The sequence below is a fragment of the Bidens hawaiensis genome, unplaced genomic scaffold, assembly GCF_021521415.1.
Source record: "Bidens hawaiensis isolate Kalapana, Puna unplaced genomic scaffold, B.hawaiensis_p1.1 tig00025172_1, whole genome shotgun sequence".
Lineage (NCBI taxonomy): Eukaryota > Viridiplantae > Streptophyta > Magnoliopsida > Asterales > Asteraceae > Bidens > Bidens hawaiensis.
The window spans coordinates 317,448-337,568 of NW_027493998.1; the positions used below are offsets into that span (position 1 = coordinate 317,448).

The 20,121-nt window shown below is 37.5% G+C and overlaps 1 non-coding gene and 1 pseudogene across 1 annotated transcript; both read right to left on the reverse strand.

Moving 5' to 3' along the window:
• Positions 1 to 13,060: 13,060 nt before the first annotated feature.
• Positions 13,061 to 13,141, reverse strand: TRNAL-AAG (transfer RNA leucine (anticodon AAG)). The gene has a single exon. It is a non-coding gene; the product is annotated as a tRNA-Leu (tRNA).
• A 683-nt stretch (positions 13,142 to 13,824) lies between these two features.
• Positions 13,825 to 14,885, reverse strand: LOC143570896 (ribonucleoside-diphosphate reductase small chain-like; annotated as a pseudogene).
• Positions 14,886 to 20,121: the final 5,236 nt, after the last annotated feature.

Sequence of the window (20,121 nt, forward strand, 5' to 3'; positions counted from 1 at the left end):
TGTTCAACTCACGATAGTCTATGCACATCCTCATACTTCCATCTTTCTTCTTCACAAACAACACTGGCGCTCCCCAAGGAGAAACACTTGGTCTTATGAAACCTTTGTCGAGGAGTTCTTGCAGCTGGGACATCAATTCTTTCATCTAGGACGGCGCTAGACGGTAAGGCGCATTCGCGACGGGCTGGGCTCCTAGTATTATGTCTATCTGGAATTCTATCTCACGCACCCGTGGCAACCCTGGAAGATCCTCAGGGAATACTTCTGGATAGTCGCACACGATAGGAACATCTTTCATTTCTTTCATCTCGGACGTAGCATTGACAACATACGCTAGGTAGGCACCACACCCTCGTCTTAATAACCCTTCGGCTTTTATCATCGAAATGACCTTAAGCCTTGAACTTTCCTTATCACCATAAACCGTCACCGCACTACCATCCAAGGACTTTAGCTTTATTATCCTACTCTTACATACTATCTGAGCTTCATAATCAGGTAACCAATCCATTCCCAAAACTACATCGAACCCTCCTAAGGTCATAGCATACAACGTAACACGGAACTCGTGCCCCTCTAATTTTATCTTACAATCCTTAACCATTTTCGTTACTTTCACCGAGGTGTCACTAGCGGTTTCTACTATGAAGGTTTCAGACACTCGGCAACATTTCATTTTAGCTAGTTTACTAAATGTCGTAGCTACAAAACTTCTATTCGCACCCGAATCAAATAATACTGAAGTAGAAATACCGTTTACTAAGAACGTACTAGTCACAACATCAGGAATCTGCCTAGCTTGTTCCTGGGTTAGCATGTAGGTTCTAGTCCTCGGCCTTGCTTGATCAGTATCTTTCTTCCCACTACCTCCAGCCTCACCATCGGTGCACTCCCTTTCCATATGGCCTGTCTTGCCACACTTGTAACATGTTGGCTTCGCACTGCAGTCATTGGCATAGTGCTCTACCTTCCCGCACTTATAACATGTATTCTACCCCATCCGACATTCCCCACCATGAGCCTTTCCACATTTGTTACAAACATCAGAACTTTTACTCCATTTACACTCCCCACCATGCATCTTTCCGCAGGTCTTACACGACCTCTTCTCCCAGACTCTCAGTTGTTTGTTCTTGGGTTCCACAACTGATTACCGGGTCGTTTAGCAGGAGCGACCCACTTCTTCTCTTTCTTCTCTTCCACCACCACCTCATCTGTCGACAAGTCCTCATAAACCGTTTCTGCAAGCCCGACAACAGAATCAAAAGTACCTGGTCTACTAGCCTTGACCAAGACGCGAACATTCTGCGGCAGTCCTCTAAGGTAACACTTGATCCGCTTGGCCTCAGTGTTCACCATGTCTGGCACCAACCTTGACAGACGGTTGAATTCAGTGAGGTATTCGCGGTGCGTCATCTTACCCACCTTCAGACTCAAGAACTTCATCTCAACCTTTTCAACCTCAGCATCAGCACGGAATCGCTTCATCACTAACTCCTTCAGATCATTCCATCTCAAAGCCTTGATCTCTTCTCGACTCTTCCTCTGCTCAACCGACTCCCACCAGTACAATGTCTCCTTACCGAATGATTGTGTAGCATAACCCACAGCTTGATCAGGACCGCATTCGCTAATTCGGATAATTTTATACATGGCGGTTATCCACGAAGAGTAGCGATTGTGTCTCCCAAGCCAGTCAGCTTCGGCGGGTCACAATCTTTAAATGACTTGTAGTTGCACCCACCTCGGCCTCTTTTCTTGTCATCGACCTTCACCGACTTAACCACACTTGATCCCTCCTTCTCTTCCTCATCATCCTTCTTACTCTTTCCCCCCACTTCTCAGCAGACTTTTCAGGATTCCAGTTCTTCGCAGCAGCTGCTACCGCCTGAGTAATGGCAACTTGAACACAAGTTGATACCCTTCGTTGTTACTCGGATTTCCACCGGCTGCACTTCTGTCTCCCTCAGCGTTAGTAACTGCTTCTACTGATGGTTTTCGGACAACGCGTGGCCTACCACGACGTCCCGTACGTCCTCCTCTTCCAGCAACTTTATTAGCTCCAGCCATTCGTATTCTATAAGGAAACACAAACATCATCACTTAAGGAACCATTTAATACAAGGATAGTAAGGCTAACATGTAATATCAATGGCCAGCTGTGATTAGTTGATCACGTTACTCTCCGTGTCCTATACACTTCCCTTTGTGAGTCCACCTGTGCTAGTTCTCCATCTACCAGTTAAACAATCAAACCGTACATATCATTACAAACTCCTATCCCTAGCAGTTAAGCTAGCATTCATACATTCTTTATTTAGCAATCATGCAAACATTAGTTCATTATTCTACTTTACATGTGAACTTAATCACATACTTTACCTTTACTTAGCTTGCTTGAGTGACAAATGGCACTCTCGTACTGGCATCTTCTTTCTTTTCTTACTTTAATCCCATTCTCTGTTCTAGTCTAAGCATGTAGGATGCTTAAATCTCTCGAACTTTTCTCTGATACCAACTTGTAATGCCTGGTTACCGATGCCCCACTTTGGACGTTGGGTTTACTCATAAACACAGTTCATAATATCAGAGTTAATAAAAACATTCGCGGAATATTATAACATTCAAACCATTATATTACATAACCATCCATTCTTGTCTTAACGACATTCAAAACATTTAATCATAAAATATTCTCTTTAAAATAACATAACATTTCTTGAGATGCCAGCTTCTTCAAAATCATGCCATGTGCTTCCCCTTATGCAAGTTGCCTCAATCTACTCACCTGCGTGCATACTAAAAGTCAGCTACGCTGAGTGAGTTCTAGTTAATCATACGACATACAATCTGTTCATATACTTGCACACATGCCCGAAGATGTGTACATTATTCATACTCTAATTTATTTGCATAACTATCCATACTATATAAAAAGAGCCTATCGCCCTATAACCACACAGATATTATAAGGATATGGTCCCCAACATCACAGATATTATTAGGGTCTGGTCCCTACCATCACAGATATTATACGGGTCTGGTCCCTACCATCACATATATTATAAGGGTCTGGTCCCTATCCTCACAGATATTATTAGGGTCTGGTCCCTATCCTCACAGATTTTATTAGGGTCTGGTTCCTTTATATTGTGCTACTGTAACATACATGTCCTTTACATACTTGCCATAATAACACATGCAATATCCGAAGATCATTCACGTACTATTTACATATCATACATATATCATTCATACATCATACATGCTTCATACATACATAATTCATACACCATATATATATCATTCATATCTTTAGCTACCACCTGACGGTCCATGAAATATCCGAAGATCGTTCATGCACCGTCAAGCAATCATCATACATAATTCATATAAGGCATACACTTACCTTTTAAGGTAAGTGTATTAACTGTCACATCGAGTATGCACACAGCCCCGAAAACATAATAAAAAAGTGGGGCTAGAAACTCACCTGAATGCGATTACGTTCACTGGTTATAATCAATCCCTTCCTGAGCAGAGCACGACTGACTGTATAACCATACATATATTAAATACGGCTCTAGCTCTTCTTATCATCTACTTAATAAATCTCACGTATCTAAGTCGGTTTTACTTCATTGGACCATTACCGATTAGTTAATCGTTACTCGCTAACCTTTAAAAGCATCTTTCATAAATTATCAAAGTCCAAGGGTTATTGTGTAATTATCTCATTCTTTTCTAAGTCCATAGACTGTTCTTGCCATTTTCTTAACTTCTAGTTCGTTACTTATTCTTAACGAATTGGGTTACCATAACGAACTGGTTCTTGTAACGAATTGAACCCTTAACGAACTGGTTATTTAATTGAATTGGACCTTAACGAATCAGTCCGTATAGTGAACCAGTCCATGTAGCGAATTGAAATATTCTAATTCGTTATTTATTTTAACGAACGGTCAACACGAATCGGGAGCTAGTTCGTTAACTTATCCTTAACGAGTCGCTTGACGAAATGCTTCTAATTCGTTAACTCCCTGTTAACGAATTACCTCTAATTCGTTAACTTCCCGTTAGTGAATTAGGGTTAGGTTAGAGAATGTCAGAACATTCTCTGACATCTCTTACCTCGTATAACCTTTTCCGGCGTCGTCTTCGGAAAACCGCGGATTCACCGAAAAAACGAGTTTTAACTCGTTTTTCACCTTTTTTCGTCCCGTTCGATCCAGATCTGAGCTAGGGTGATCCCTAAGCTCATCTTAGGTTCGCTTTATACCCGATTCCACCCGGATCTCGTGACTTTAACGGTTTAAAGGTGTCAGCTCGTCGTTTCGCAACTAGATCTAACGGGTTTGAGCTCATACAATAACATACTATCATTACCTTGGATCGGGATCGGTTTTCCTTGGTGATTTTGGCTAGAGAAAGGAGAGAAATTAGAGAGAAAGCTTAAGTGTGTGTTTTGATGGTGTATGGAATAGGTGTGAAATTAAATTAAATGGGTGATTAAAGGTTTATTTATTTATGGGTCATGGGCTTAAGCTCTTGGTCCTTCCTTCTTTCCTTCATAACCCAAGTCCATACCCCATATCCGTTTACCCAACACTAGCCCGGCTCATAATAACTCGTATTTTCATTTATTAACCGAAACTAGAAAACGGGATGTTACAGATGACACACCACGAGGAGTTAATGAAGTGAATACTCCTCGCATTGAAACTCAACTTGCAGAACTAACAAAAGTCGTCATGCAACTAAAAAGTAAGGGTGCAGAACCACAAGCCCGAGCTTGTGGTATATGTCTACAATTTGGGCATCCTACTGATTCGAGACAAGCACAAGCAATGGGAGGTTACTCAGGACAAAATTCGAGACATTATGAGCCGCCCCGAGGTAATCAGAATTGGGGAAATCCTTCTAATATGAGCTACTTGCAAAGACCTCCACCATATCAGTCACAATCTCCATTTCAAATGCCTGTTCAACAACAAAACTTCCAGTCTCATCAACAACCACCCGTACAACAACAAGCGAGTAGCTCGGGTATGTCTTTAGAAGATATCGTGAAAAGTCTAGCCACAAGCACTCACACTTTCCAACAGAAGACTGAAGCTAGCATCAAAAACTTGGAACAAAAAACGGCTCAGATTGCTAGCTCGGTGAGCAAGATAGAATCTCTAGGTAAATTACCCTCACCAACCGAGAAAACCCCAAAACACAATGTTTGTGCTATTACCTTGAAATGCGGGGAGAAAGAATTGAGAAGTGGTGAGGAAGAAGTTGTTATAGAAGAGAAGGTTAATAAAAAGGATGGAGCATCAAAGCCAATTAAAAATGAAGTGAAATTTTATCCTCCACCTCCATTCCCTGAAAGGCTTTGAGGCACAAGGAAAGAACGGGAAGAACAAGAAATCATAGAGACGTTCCGAAAGGTAGAGGTAAACATTCCACTCCTTGATGCCGTTAAACAAGTTCCACGGCATGCAAAGTTCCTAAAACAACTGTGCACATCAAAGAAAAAGCTCAAAAGTACTGAAACGGTCAAGGTAAGTGAAAATTATTTCAGCAGTGCTACAAAAGAGATTACCCCCAAAGTGCAAGGATCTGGGTGTTTTCACCGTTCCTTGTAAATTGGGGAGCATTACTTTGCCTCGAGCTATGCTGGACCTTGGAGCCTCTATTAACGTCCTACCATACTCAATTTTCAAAACACTTAATGTGGGACCGTTAAAGAGGACTGGGGTGACCATTCAATTGGCCGATTGATCCGTAGTATACCCAAAAGGTGTATTAGAAGATGTGTTGGTCCAAGTGAATGAATTAGTATTTCCAGCTGATTTTTATGTACTAGACATGGAAGATGATGACACACCAAATTCCAGTTCGATTTTACTTGGGAGACCATTTTTAAAAACTTCAAGAACTAAAATCGATGTTTATAATGGCACTCTTTCTATGGAATTTGACGGGGATGTTATAAATTTTAACATAGATGATGCTATACGTTACCCGAGTGATGTCTCATATTTGAATTTTATACATGTTATTGAACCACTAATTGATAAAGGTTTTGAGTTGTCTAACAATGATGTTTCAGTCTTAATTTTAAAGAGAAATACATATGATGTTGCATCAAATGAGCGTATTGAAAAGTTCAAGCTTGGGGAGGAATTGATGGAAATTGATAAATGGAAGAAGGAAAGGCAAAAAGCATGAAAACTAAAGTTACCGAATATTGGCCAAAGACTTCTTCCGTTTATGGTGGCACCTGATTAAAAAAAATTCAAAAAGAATAAGTCTAGCCAAAGACACTAAAGAAACGTGCTTCGCGGGAGGCAACCAATGGTTTCGTCGTGTATATATATATATATGTATTGGATATATATATATATATATATATATATATATATATATCTTTTTTTTGTTTTAATTTAATAAAAAATATATAAAAAAAAAGTTTTCAACCCGGTGGTGTGAAAGTAGTTTTGGTCAGAACGTTGACCCGGCCGTGTTAAAATTCTCTACAAAAGTGACCCGGCCGTGTTAAATATTTAATAAATCATTTATACCATTGACCCGGGCGTGTCAAAATCTACCCGGTCTGGTAAGGGTTCTGAGGAAAAAAAAAATTAAAAATTTGGGTTGTTCTTGAAAACCCAAACACCCAGGTCTTCATCACACCTTGTTTATCCCAAACATAAGTCCAGCCACCAATGTTTTCAGACCCGGACCGGACATCGACCCGGACGCCTTACCGGGTCACAGGTCGGACCGACCCGGGAGGTCGAACCGGTCATTGACCCGGATGACGTAATAAATAATATATATTTATATATACATATATAAAACTTTAAAAACAATAAAGTAAACCAACTACACATATTATTAGAATAAGTTTAGGGTTAAACTTGTAAAACTATAACTTTCAAGGTTAAAAATGTAACTTAATAACAAAAAAAAGGTTAAATAACCTAAAAGCAACGTGCACTCCTACACTCCATCATCTCTTTCAAATGCTAATAACCAAAATCATCGCTGCCGGCCACCTCCGACCGCCGCTCTGCTAATCGATTGACTCAATCGTCTCACCATCTTCATCTCCTTCGTACTCCTATGCCTTTTTCTCATTCAAAGCCCGCCTGTTTTATGAGTCATCGGGTGTACAACGGTTGAATCTTTGGCGGGAATTGCGGCCGGAACATGTTAGGTTCTTGCAAACTAGTTGGAATGTCAAATTTGTATACTTTTACCGGTTCACCCGGCGGTTCACCGGGTCCGGGCCAACCTCAAACCGCCCGAATCGGACGGGTTTTTAGAAAACGGGCTAAATGCTTGAACCGAACCGGTGTTCATAGCGGGTCCTGGTCCGACCGGTCGGACCGGACAGTCCGGTTCGGGTTTCAAAACATTGCCAGCCACAGCCTACCTTCAACACACCACCACCGAGTGCAACACCAGCAAGCTACCGCCGTCTACACCTCCAGTTCCGACGACACCATCATCCTCATCTCCGATAACCTCACCACCGCCGTTACCCACCGCCGTCAGTCACCGCTCCCTCTCTGATTTTTTTTAAATGGTGTTTATTTACCAAAAAAAAAAAGAAAACGGGGGAAGTAAAAAAAAGGTAAACGGTGTATCCTCTGCTGCCAGCAGAGGATTAGGAAGAACCATTTTGAAAATGTACTAGTATCCACTATTGGCAGGTGAGGATCAATCATTGGGACCTATTCCTTCGCTGCCAACGGCGGATTAGGAACAACACTTCAAAACCCCCAATCCTTTACTGCCACCGGAGGATTTGGAAGAAATTATTTTTTTTTTGAAGTCTGTCTTCTTACTCGTGGGTTGACTGTGGATTAATAATATTGAAGGTGATGGCTCACGGGTCTTGAATGCATGTGATGGCAGCAGCTTTGAATGCATGTGATGGCTCACGGGCCTTGACTGTGGATTAGTATTGAAGGTGTTTGGCAGGCTTGCATGTGAAATGTTGCAGCTTTGAGGACATGTTGCATGTTTGAAGGGATTTATGCATGCTATATTAAAGTTAGATGGCAGGTGAAACTGTTTATTAGATGGCAGATGCATGCATCATTAAAACGGGGCTAAGTTTGAAGTTAGACGTCGGCTAAGTTTGAAGCTAACGGAATAAACACACGGTTTTTAAGTGTTGTTCCTAATCCTCCATTGTCAGCGAAGGAATAGGTCCCAATGATTGATCCTCACCCGCAAATGGCGGATCTTAGTACATTTTCAAAATGGTTCTTCCTAATCCTCTACTGGCAGCAGAGGATACACCGTTTACCTTTTTTTTTTGGCTTTCCCCATTTTCCCTTTTTATTTTGTAAATAAACACCATTTTGAAAAAAATTCCTCCCTCTCTGTCACCACTCGAACACCATCGCTGCACAACCCAATTTCCGTCTCTATCCCTGGAGCTACAAGGTATGCTTCTGTCTTACTTAGGTCATCACCGATTAGGCTCTGACCTTCTCCTACGCCCATCCCTACCATTGCACAGGTTTGTTACTCTATTTTGTGGTAGAATTGTTAAATCACGGCTTCACGGTGTGTTTTATAATAGAACTTCTTTTGGATTTCAGTTTGCTATTAACAATTTTATGAATTCAAAGTCCTTAGTTTTTGAGTGCTTTATGAATATTAAGTGGTGCAGATGTTATTAATCATATTTGATTTATTTGAAAGAAATCTATGTTGAGATTACTATGGTGAAGAGCAACGGGTCGTTTTCCTATCAGTTGTGAAAGCATGGCTAGAGAGCAAAGATTAACCCCAATTGGCTATATGTCTTGTCGCCATCACCGGCTATTCGTTTGTAGAAATAATCTTCAAGTCGGACCGCTTCTTACACCTCAGTAGTTCTGTTTCACGCCTCACTTCAAGCCTCGAGGACGGGGCCGAATTTTAAGCCTGGGGAGATTTGAAAGGTATGTTTCGCTTTATGTTGCATCTAGTTTGTGTATGTATTACATTTTTGGGTGTACATAAATTGCATTGGAAGTTTTGATGGCATAGAATAATAATAATAATAAAATTTGAAAAAAAATCTATAAAAAAATAAATAAAATAAAAATTGCATAACCCTTTTATGGTTAGGAAAAGTTTGTTGCACATGAGGAATGATAGGAAACTAGCATGTCAAAACTTAAACGTAATAGTAACCATGGGGAGGAAAACATAGACAATTGGGATGTGTGATAGGTCGGCCCGTTTATGAACACTAATGTTGTGTGCAATAACCTTAATAAATATATGTGTTTAGTTTCTCATCCTAATGCTTGTGATCATAGATTGAATCCTGACATAAATCGGTTGAGTTGCATTTCCTCTATCACACACCATGCCCTCGTGTCATAGCACCTCCATATATATTAACCGGAAAAGATAAAGAGGTGAAAAATTGACCTCCTAGATATATATATATAGAAAAAGAAAAAAAAGTAAAGAAAAAAGAAAAGAAAAAAAAAGAGAGAAAAAGTAAATCACGAGCGATGGTTATGGGATCATAAAAGGGAGAAAATTCCCGATTTTCATAATCAGAGCCAAACAAATAAGCGTTTAAAAGATAATAGCTATTGTGCTATGGTTAGGGTGCATGGTCGCATCAAGTGTGGTTTTGGAAATCTTCAATAAGTCGTGAAGCGGGTAAGTTTTTGGTCATGGGTGTAGGGTGTGGAGACAATAGAACAATGCTGGTAATATTGTATATTATTAATCAGAAAGCATTTGGTTGGGATTAAGCGAGTTTGAGTTTAAAGGGGCACAAAATATTAACAATCGCTATAGCACGTGTCGGTACTTCCCGGGTTCAAATGAATAAAAAACAACATGCTAGTTATGATCTCATTACAAATCTTTCTGGTACCAAAAGGGTTTAAATAAATAAATAAATATTTGCATATGTTTGCCCGAAAAAAAAATAAAAATAAAAATTCCTAGCATTTTTAATTACTGATTTATATTCTTGACTTCCTTGAGGGCAAGGAAAGGTTTAAGTTTGGGGAGATTTGTTAGTTGTATTTTTTTGGCATGTTTTATAACACTTTAAACACCCAATTTAGCCATATATAATGCATTTATCATTCATATATCACATTATTTTGTGAATCGTTTGTTTTGTGGAGCGGGGTCTACTTTGGATTGTTTTTAATATTTTTGTAGGTGCGGAACGGTCGCGAGAGATGTCATTGGAACTTGAAAGAGTGACGAGCCAAAACATTGTGATCAGTTTCAAAGAAAAAACAAATAAATAAAAGAAGAAAGAAATAAGTTTGCCAGCATTACAAATTTGAGATGAATATATATATATATATATGGCTATCTTGAATTAAAATCATAACCATAAATATATGTTGGAAACTAGAAAGAAGAAACAAATAAAAAATGAAGATATGATGGTGAGATATCAAGAATGCATATTTGAATTTTAAATGGATTGACTTGAGGATAATGAAGAGAAACGATGACATGGGTTTAAAAGGTGGACTCAACAAAATTATTGGGGGGATATATCTTTTTCTTGTGGTGATCACGACAGCAGAAAGGAAAGTAAGAACAAAATTTGGCTTTTGTTTTGTGAGCTTTTAATTTTTATGTTTTCTTTTATATATGGTTTGATTGGTTTAGCCATCATGTCCGGCTAAATCAATTTTAGTTTCAACACTATGGTATTTTGATTTGTTTCAAAACTTATATGAAACAGTTATGTGATTCGTTTGTTTAATTGATTTGTTTGTGTGATTCTTGATCTTTAACCCGGTTATATTCCGGTATATATTAGATTGTTAATAAACTTGATCAACTTATTAATTTTTCTAATAAAGTTCATCAATATTTAAAACCCTAATCAGTTTTTAAGTTTTGGTAAAAGTAAAAAATAATGTCTAATCAGTTTTTAAGTTTTGGTAAAAGGAAAAAATAATGTTTTGAGTTTGTCTATGAACCCAAAATTATTATAGAGTCACATGATCTAGTTAAATACTCCGAACAACGTGAGTGTTTGATTATAATCGATACTTCTCTCTCACAACCCGCACACTAAGATCTGAACGGCGTGAGCTTGGAGTAGCGGGTTGGCTCCAATCACCGAACGGCGTGTGATTAGACATTAGATAGAGTGGATGTCCGAACGGCGTGATGTCTAGTATTGATACAAACCATTTAACCAAAAATCATTGCACCATAATTGTTAATGATCATAAGCTAGAATTAAATCAAGTAATTGCCTTAGTGTTGGAATTAGTTTTTACATATTTGAATTCACTTTTCTTTTATAAATTTGTTTTCGCTAATTTCAAGTTTAAATCACACCCCCCCCCCCCCTTTTTAAAACAATCTTGTCTGGACCTGAAATATTTTTGGTATAATTTAGTTAATCTGTATCCCTGAGGACACGAACCTTACTTTCGCTCATACTATTCTTAGTTTGTTAAGTTGGTTTATTTTATTTGTTGGATTCGACAACCATTAGTTTTGAGCAGGGTACACCCTACGTGCATGTTATCAAAACCCGATAAGAAACCCGATTGAAAAAACCCGAAACCCGACGGGTAATTACCCGATTAAAACCCAACGGGTTTGGGATGGACTTTAATAACCGGGTATGGGTTTGGGAATACCTAAACCCGACCCATTTCCATCCCTCCTTTATTTATGTTTTTTTTTCAAATCTTGTACTTTTTACAATTATTTAGTATGCTATTTTAATTTAATATTATGGTATTTTTATTTGAAATTAATTAAATACTTTGGTTGAACTAAAGAAAATGGTTGAAACTTGAAAGGTGATTGGGGTGATATATGACTATTTATAAAAATTGAAAAACGATTAGAGACAGAATTATGTGCCGCTAACATGGATGAAAGAGAGTGTGAAAGATGGCTAGAGGTGAAAGGACCACTCTTACCACCTGAAAATGAGTTTACATTCAACATTTTGGGTACTCGGTTTTATAATATAAAGTACATCATTTTCTATTGTGTTTTTTCACGGTTATTGTTTTTTCTTTTTCTATGGGGCTTATGAATCGCTTTTTTTCCTTTTTCATTTTTTAACAACCAATTTTATTAGAAAGAACAAAGGAAAAAACAAACAGCTGGGCAAAATTGAGCCAAGAGCAGGACCTATGATCCAGCCAAACACTTAGTTACAAAGAATACAAATTTTAGTAGAGGCTGCCAAGGTTGGACTTGTAGTATAGCCACAGAGTTGTATTTTCCTCAACTTGTTCTACCGCCTTAAAATAAGATTGATTATAATTGTTGGAAGTGGCATTATTTCTCCTCTTTCAATATATTCCATATCATCAAGAATACCACCATAATCACCTTATTTTATTCCCATCTTGAGATAAGCCAAACACTAACATTTGTCTTACAGATAATATTTAGATGAATCAGAGATTTTAACCATATGCAAATTATCTGTCACCAAATCGTTCTAGTTAACATACATGAGGTTAAGAGGTGATTTGAGGACTCCTGCAAGTATCCATAATTAGCAAATAACATATCATTTAAATATACCCCTGGCCAATCCTAGTTAGTCAAATCAATTAAAACATTGTTTGTCTTCACTTGTGCTCTTGAACCTTTAATGAACACAAACAAGAATTTTTGTTACTTTATGCGTGCGTGAGCAGTTCGTTTGTCCGGTAAATTCGTTTGTCCGGTAAAAGCTTAATGAGCAAAGTTAAACAAGATCTTGTTCGGTTCAGTTCCTTTACATCCCTTTGTGTAATCAAATGAGATGTAACTGGTTAAATCCTCAAGTTGGTTTTATAAACCATACATTTATGTATTTGGTTATATTTAGGCTGCTAAGTAACATTTTTGTCCATTTATATTGAACATGGCATTCAAATTAAAAGTTGCAGAAACACACACGTTGAAAAAAAGGAGATTTTATATAAAAACTAAAAAGAAATTAAAGAAAACCGTTGTTAAAAAGTTTAGACTTATGTAGAAAACTGAATACTGAATGTAAATTAAATAAAATGAATAGAAATTTACAAAGTAGCAAAAAAGTAAGGAATGTCGAGAGTGGGATTTGAACCCACGCCCTTTCGGACCAGAACCTTAATCTGGCGCCTTAGACCAACTCGGCCATCTCGACTTCGTGTTTTGAATTAACTATCAAATCTTTTAAACTTAAATCTACTCTATAAGCCACTAAAATTTATTTTAGCATAGTTATCCCAAATGGCCAAATAGAATACATTTTTGTAATTTGTGTAATGTATTCTGTACATCTAAAAATGATTGGTTGATAATTATTGAGACTGGTGTGAGGCTCTGTGAGCAAATCTTCCTAAACTTTTCTAGTTATCTTCTCCTAAACTCTTTTCATACAATTATTTTGGCCAAATTTTCAAGCACTTTCTTAGGCTGGGAAGGCTCCATTGGCCACCTCACCATGCCAAACCACAACACCCTTCGGCGCCATGCTACTCCTCCCCCTGTGGCGTAAACACAATAACAACGCTATCATAATAATTAATAAAGGTGAGGTCCACCCCACCACCAACCAATCCCTAGTTTTAAAGATGTATTTAAACCTAGTTAACCCACACCAATTAAATTAACAAGTTGCTTATTCTTGCCAAGCCAGACCACACAACCTAAGTGGCAACATCTCCTGCCATGGTGGTGAATTGTACATAACAATTATCTTGTGCATATTATTGACCTATGTGTTGAAAGTTGAAACTGAGTTTTTATAGATGACACTTGTTTATGTTTGACAGTTCATTTGATTATAAAACACCATAATATTATTACAAACAACCAAGTAACAACACAAATCACAACTTCAAAAGTTAAACTAAACCAATCTATAACATAATAACCTAAACATAACTTCAGAAATCTTCATCAATCTTGAACACATGATCTTCCCCATTCCCATTCAAATTCGACATCACACTCGCCTTCTGATACTCCCCAACCCGCTTCTCAAAGAAATTCGTCTTCCCCTGCAACGAAATCAACTCCATCCAATCAAACGGGTTCTGCGCATTATACAACTTCCATGCCCCAACGACACAAGCAACCGATCCGCAACATACTCAATATACTGACTCATCAAATCACCATTCATCCCAACAAGCGCACAAGGCAGCGCGTCACAGACAAACTCCCGTTCGATATTAACCGCATCAGCAACAATCCCTTTCACGCGTTCCTCACTTAATTTCACACGCAGCAAACTATACAACAAACACGCGAAATCACAATGTAAGCCTTCGTCACGCGAGATCAACTCATTTGAGAACGTCAGTCCCGGCATCAGCCCACGCTTCTTCAACCAAAAGATCGCGCAAAAGCTTCCCGAAAAGAATATCCCTTCGACACACGCGAAGGCAATTATTCGCTCCGCGAACGTTTCAGACCCGTCGATCCACTTCAACGCCCATTTCGCTTTCTTCTCAACACAAGGGATTGTTTCAATCGCACGAAACAATCGATTCTTTTCATTCGAGTCTTTAATATACGATTCAAGCAGCAAACTATACATTTCAGAGTGGATGTTTTCAATTGCGATCTGGAAGCCGTAAAACGCGCGGGCTTCGGCGACTTGGACCTCTTTCATGAAGCGGCCGGCGAGGTTTTCGAGTACAATGCCATCGGAGGCGGCGAAGAAGGCGAGGACGTGAGTGATGAAGTGGCGTTCGCCATCGGTTAAGGAGTCCCAGTGGCGTTGGTCGTCGGAGAGGTCGACTTCCTCAGCGGTCCAAAAGGAGGCTTCGGCTTTCTTGTACATCTCCCAGATTTGGGGGTATTGGATTGGGAACATACAGAAGCGGTCGGGGTTGGGGGCGAGGAGAGGCTCTTCGGGGAGTGAAGGCATCGTTGGTTGTTTTGGATGATGAAATGTGGTGGTGGGTTTAAATAAAATTAGGGGGGTTTGGAAGGCGGGTGATTTTGAATTTTGGGGAGGAAGCTTGCGGGAGAATGAATTGAATTGAATTGAATTGAATTTAAATTAAATAAGGTTGGTGTGGGTGGGTCCTGTTGAATTTGTAGATATTTGAATTGGCGCTAAACTTTTGTCAAGTTTGAATTGTGTCATGTGATAAGAATTAAGAAACAAAAATATGACTTCACAAGTGACATATGGTTCAAACATCTTAACTTTTAATAGAAGCGGATAGTCGGACTCACAAACGGACTATATATGTGTTTTCATGTGACATATTTAAGAGGAAGCATCTATGAACTGTATGATTTTTAGACTCTTCATGTGAAGTTTGAATTCAAATATTTCTTTTATTAAAGTATATACACTTGGATGATGGTTACTAGTAGGGGTAAGCAATAACCGAATCGTTAACCGAAACCGAACTGAAAACCGAACCGATATAACCGAAATTAACTGAGCCGAACCGAACTCTTCATTTTTTTAATATTTCCAAGCCGTTTTCCCTCTATTTCATGTATAATGTGTATTAATAGTTTAATACTATCATTTTCATGTATTTATATCTACATTTTATGTACCAATATCTCAATTTAATATATTTATACAATCATTTCATGTATTTAAACATTCAATTTATGTATTTTTAAGCAAAAATTTAGCCCAAGTTTGATACCGGTTATTAACCGAAATTAACCGAACCGAACTTATAACCAACCGGTTAGGTTGGGTTAATGCTAATAACCGAACCAAACCAAACCAAACTGTGCACACCCCAAGTTACTAGAAAGAAAGCTTACTTTATACGCCATGTAATATAATAAACAAATCTTGATCATGGTGTTAGATACCTTTGTTTAACAATCTTTATCCTATGGGCTATGGATATATATATACCTTTAGCAAATTCTACTCACACATCATTTAGTTTGCATTTTTGAGTTTTTTATTTAATAGTTTGGAAAAAAAAAGATAATAAAAATTTTCTTTTTTCATCATTGAGTCTTTTTTTTTAAAGAAAATAAAGATAATGGAAAGAAACTTTTTTTTTCCTCCAAAACTTTCCAGTCAAATATGACTTGATTGTGAAAGAAATGTTTACAACTATAAAACTACATCTTAACTTAAAAAAAACACATAATCTTCCTTCAATAAAATCTATCTTCATATATCACTTCTCACCTTCGTTTTCACTTCTTACATGACACATAATTTAAATATATTTTATTTTTTTAATATTTATAATATATGGTTTTTGAAAATACATAGTTATACTAAAGATAATATGTTCCATCCACTCACCATGTTGGCTTTTACTTCGTGTCGGATATGTGATATCCTATTTAGATTAAACGTTAGTCCTGTTTTGATCTTAAGTTAATATTTGATTTTTCAAATGAATTTGTTTAAGATATTTTATTGTAATTGTTCTACAAGGTTTATTAAATTTGTTCTCCTATGATTTTCACCGTGTGTTTTGTGTTAATATAGTTTGGTTTCGGCTACCAAAAACCACCAACGGTTTAGCACATAGTTTGACCTAAAAACATATACTATGAACACGCCTAAGTACTAAGATCACATAGTTCTATAATATATAGATAAAAAGAGAAGTACTAGCACACATCAAACCCAAACATAGTCGAAAAAGAAAAGTATTACTACATCCATCCAAAATACTATAATCCACACATACAACAAAAAAAAGATAACATTTGCGTGCAACAACCTTCAAACGATAAACCATAATAATTAAATTTTGCATGTTATCATATTAGTCATCATCATAAACATTGATCCTCATCACTACCGTTATTGGCACACCCACCTAGGGGCCTATGTGTGTAACCACATTGGTACATGTTTTGAACATATATAAGAATTTAGGGTTGTAAAGCGGAAGTCTTTGATTAGAATATTATCATATTCAAAAATCTCGAGGATTAGACACCCAATGTGATTAAAAAAGAGTTTAGCTTGTAAAGCTATTATTTACATCATTTACATTATAAAAACATCATCTGAGCTATCAGATCGTGTAATGGCCATCCATCATCTCCAATCACCTAATACTAATTACTTGTAAAATAGTTTGTAAAATACGTCAGCAACACATGATGGTGAACACGTTGACACTAAAACATTTTATATGCTTAATAATTCCCTACGGGTATCTTGTGACTCGATCCCTCGTGACAAAGGAAATAACTAAGTTCTGAATTCTGAATAACTGTTATAAACTTAAGCTCAAATCGAAACCGCTCAACAAACACCACAGTGTTTGAGTACTTAGCAACTACCAATATAAACAAAACCATTCCCCACGCGGGTACAACTTGGACCCGGCCCAACGTGGTGAAGGAACGACCAAACGTGGTGCGGAGTGCCTAACGACTGCCCACATATGTAAGGATCCAAAAACACGTATAACTAGCCTGAATGCCAGCAAATACTAAAGTTTTAGGGATCTTTAATCCCATGTAAAATTTGGTTTTTGGGTAAATGGCTCGATTAAAGAGATTTATAGAACTGAGCGTATTCACCTCTCTGTTTATGAATAGTTTTATGCACTGATTTCTATTTGCATGTTACCTCGTAGCTATAGTACGAGAATAACTTTTGTAAATATCTAGACTTGCTTGTGAGCCTAGTTTTCATCTCGTTTTATCATGGTTTTAAGCCTCCTTAAAACATTTAAGTTTGATTAAAATGTTCAAAATAGTTTTCTCTTTAATATATTGAAAATTGATTTTATATGGATCGTCACATTATGATACGGTTCGTCTCAATTATGGTTTTGAATTTTATTTGCCCCATATAAAATATGTGACAGGGTGTCACATTTGGTTTGTGACAGACCATCACACTGATGAGATGGTCCGTCTCATCAGTTTAATCTGACCCGTTTTGTTAAAAATCATTTTAAACAACTTTCCACGATCTTCATTTATGTATTCTAAATTCCTTATATGACTTATGTGTATGTTAGCATTACAACAACATGATTTTGACAAGGTTTGATTCCCGAAGCCTCTTTTATGGCTTTCACTAGCGAAAACAAACTTAACGAGAGCTTAAATACGTTTACCTTGTTTTTAAGAGTCTTAGGTACCTAACTTTGACTTGTTGTAGCTTCTAACTCTTCTGAAAATGATTAAACAAAACCTCGAGCTCTTGTAAAACCTTCTTAACACATAAAACTTTCTTAAACACCTTAATAATCCAAGAATTTGATTTATGGGTTTGGTAATATTTATGAATAATAATTAGATGTTGATGAATGAAAATTGACGTGTATAAGTCCCTATTTATAGTTCTTAGCTCCTGGATAGGCATCAACCTGTTATTGACACGTTAGAGAGTGTGTTGTCATATGGTTTGTTGACTCAGCGTTGAGACAACTCGTTAAATGATGAGACGGCATGTCTCATCCTTTCTTCGCAGATAAGACAGTCTTTGGATGGGGTGCCTCAAAATTGTAGGCGGGTTAGATAGCCTGTCTAAATAAATATATTATTCGGATAAGGCATGCTTAATATGACTTCTAATGGATGAGAAGGTCCGTCTCATACACAAATTTGGTAAATTACATTTTAGTCCATGCACTTCAACTTTGTTAAAATGACCAAGTGGTCCTTTTATTTCTAAAGTTACAAAATTGACCCAAAAATTTTGGGATGTTACAATTATCATCACCAAAACCATCATCATCATCATTAAAACTATCGTCATCACCAAAACCATCATCATCATCATCAAAACTATCGTCATCACCAAAACCATCACCTCTAGCATCATCATCATCAACACCACTAAAATCATCAGCACCAGCGTCATCACTAGCATTATCATCAACATATGAAGGCCCAATTCCTCATGCGGCAGTGACTCATTTGACGGAGATGGCGTATCACGTAATGGCACGTTATCAGTGGGACCATACTTGTCCCGAACCAGTCACTCTATCATCTTCTCAATCATTATCAGACGCTACTTCATACTAATTTATCGCATATCCTGATTCGCCGCCCCGATGTCTCGTGGCCCTGAACATGTAATAAACATTAGGGATAGCAATGAAAGAAATTTTTGAGCAATATATATCAACAATTTATGATAATAGCTAACATAGATGATACCTAACCCAAGGTAAGACAAAATATTATGAAATTGGAACAAATCGTAACAAACGGTTTGGTTTATAGTTTGAAGATTTCCGGCCCATATAGAACTGAACCAAACTGTAGAAAATACTTCATATTTTAAAATATACTTTATAAGACATATTCTATATTTTTTGTATTATATGTTAAATTTAGTAAAACTTAAAGTAAACTTTAAATAATAAGACTAAGCGTAGTGGGCGACCTTTGTGGGCGACAAAGGGGCGATCCGGGCGAGAACACCGCCCCCGGGAGATATGTGGGGCGAAATGGGGGGGGGGGGGGCGCCAAATTATTGTCGTCGTGGTTGTGTTGTTTTGTGAGAGAGGGATATATATGTATATATATATATGTTTTGTTATTATTATTATATTGTGTTTGTGAGAGAGGGATATATATATATATAAGTGTGTGTGTGTGTATATATATATATATAGGTCTACAACATCATTACACCCAAAAATAAAAACCAATCATTTGCTGACTGAGTGCCACACGGCGCAAAACACCCATTTTGTAGCCCCTCCACTACGCATGGCCTAACAACTTGTAACGGGTCTCCAATGCAAATGTTTTAAACTACAGCTAACTTCCCACTCCAAAGCTAAGCTCTGTCTTGCTCACAATAGCATCTGCTTTGACTATGAAATTCCATTTTATTTCCGTTTTTATTTTTAGTTGATATTTAACATTTCAAATGAATCTGCTTATCAGGATTTACTAAAAGCGCTTTAATGTAATTGTTTAACAAGATTTAGTTACTTTGTTCCTATTTTATTGTGTATCCCTTATTGCGTTTATACAAGTTCTACTAAAATGAAAATATATGTGAATGTTGAAATTAGTTTCCCACTACGATCAAACCATGAAACCAAGCTGGAATCAAACTGTCACTAACGGTTAGGTTTGGTTCTAAGTTATAACGATTTATGTCCGAGCATATACATTCCATGTCTCTACATACGCCACTGCACAAGTGGCTGCTCGTGACCAGCATGTGGACCATGAGCCTAT